The sequence below is a fragment of the Sapajus apella genome, unplaced genomic scaffold, assembly GCF_009761245.1.
Source record: "Sapajus apella isolate SASKATOON/1434 unplaced genomic scaffold, GSC_monkey_1.0 scaffold7989, whole genome shotgun sequence".
NCBI classification, from domain to species: domain Eukaryota; kingdom Metazoa; phylum Chordata; class Mammalia; order Primates; family Cebidae; genus Sapajus; species Sapajus apella.
The window spans coordinates 1-2,023 of NW_022444910.1; the positions used below are offsets into that span (position 1 = coordinate 1).

At 62.6% G+C, this 2,023-nt stretch overlaps 1 pseudogene across 1 annotated transcript; it reads left to right on the forward strand.

The window, feature by feature from the left end:
* The first annotated feature begins 66 nt into the window (after positions 1–66).
* LOC116548202 lies at positions 67–1,269 on the forward strand (annotated as a pseudogene). Its single transcript, XR_004267348.1, has one exon. The product of XR_004267348.1 is annotated as a nuclear receptor subfamily 2 group F member 6 pseudogene (transcript).
* The last annotated feature ends 754 nt before the right edge of the window (positions 1,270–2,023 follow it).

Below are 2,023 nucleotides of genomic sequence, written 5' to 3' on the forward strand. Positions count from 1 at the left end.
CCCCCCCCCCCCGTCTCCTGTCCCTCCCCCGTTTCCTGCGGTGCCCCCGCCTCCCCTCCCGCCCCCACATCCCTCCTGTCCCCGCCTCCCGCAGCGGTGCAACGCGGCCGCATCCCGCACTCGCTGCCGGGCGCCGTGGCCGCCTCCTCGGGCAGCCCCCCGGGCTCGGCGCTGGCGGCGGTGGCGGGCGGCGGAGACCTCTTCCCCGGGCAGCCGGTGTCCGAGCTGATCGCGCAGCTGCTGCGCGCGGAGCCCTACCCGGCGGCGGCCGGGCGCTTCGGCGCGGGGGGCGGCGCGGCAGGCGCGGTGCTGGGCATCGACAACGTGTGCGAGCTGGCGGCGCGGCTGCTCTTCAGCACCGTGGAGTGGGCGCGCCACGCGCCCTTCTTCCCCGAGCTGCCGGTGGCCGACCAGGTGGCGCTGCTGCGCCTGAGCTGGAGCGAGCTCTTCGTGCTGAACGCGGCGCAGGCGGCGCTGCCCCTGCACACGGCGCCGCTGCTGGCCGCCGCCGGCCTCCACGCCGCACCCATGGCCGCCGAGCGCGCCGTGGCCTTCATGGACCAGGTGCGCGCCTTCCAGGAGCAGGTGGATAAGCTGGGCCGCCTGCAGGTCGACTCGGCCGAGTACGGCTGCCTCAAGGCCATCGCGCTCTTCACGCCTGGTGAGCCGCGCTCCAAAGGGGGGCAGTGGGGTGGGGGGGACCCAAGGGCGGTTGGGAAGAGGATGGCCAGGACCCAGACTCCAGCCCCCATGGCGCCCCGCTCCCCAGGCCTGGCGCCCTGCACGCGCTGTGAGCGAGCGGTCGTGGGTGGCCGTAGAGGGATGATGTAAGCAGTGTGACACTGTGACACCCCCACTCCGTGATCTCAAGACGCTCGGAGAACTCTGAACCACGGATCCCAGACCCATCTTCCTGTTCCCAGGGTCCCCGAGACCCCTCCTCCCTCACCACAGGGCCCTTCATGCTTAGTGAGCACTGATAGCACAAAGTTGGGGGGATGTGGGAGGAAAGGTCCTGACCCCTCGCTTCTGGCCCCCTCAGGCCCCCACTGCCTGATTCCTGGGCCCGGTGCAACCTCCAGGTAGCCAGGGACCCAGGGATGTAGGGATTTAGGTGGGGGTGTGGCTCGGAGGCCCCTCCCATTGAGGGGCGGGGCAGCCCCAGAATCTTCTTAACATAAACATCAACTTTCTATCAGTGGCAGCCCAACCGTATTCCAGTACCTGTCGGTGCAGCTAGCTTTGTTTTTCCACTTTATCTTTTTATTTGTATTTCAATATTTTGGGACTGGGAACCTAACACGGTTCACTGCAGCCTGGACCTCCGGGCCGAAGCAATCCTCGCTCCCACCGTAGCCTCCTAAGTAGCTGGGACCACAGGCATGCACCACTATTCCCGGCCAATTTTTTAAAAAACATTTTCTGTAGCGACAGGGTCTCACCATGTTGCCCAGGCTGGTCTTGAACTCCTGGGCACAAACAATCCCCGTGCCTCAGCCACCCAAAGTACTAGGGGTATACATAGGCATTAGGATGCTGTGCCTTTAGACAAACATCTCTCCCGCCTGGCTCCTGGGAGTTCTTTCCCCTACTAGAAGGCTCTAGATCCCATCGTATGTATCTTTGGGGCTAAGAAGCAGATCCAGGCTACTCTGGGAGGTGGCTTTCATCTGATAAATACGGCTCGCAAGGTTGCTCAGGCCTGCAATCACGACGCTTTGGGAAGCAGAGTTGGGAGAATCACTTGAGTTCGAGGTTGCAGTAAGCGCTGATTACGCCACTGCATTCGAGCCTGCACAACAGAGTGAGACCACGCCTCGCAAATCAATAAATACGGCTTTATTTATAGTTTTCCCAGAAGATTTTTTCTGGGGTTCCCATCTTTTTTGGTCTCTCTCTAGACTGCCACATTCTCTCACAGCACAGGCTCTTCTGGGCTCTGTGGTCCTTTTCAAATTCCCTTCTCAGCCCCACCTTCCCTGCAGGCTTCCTTAAAACCTGTCTCCTTGACCGGGCGAGGTGG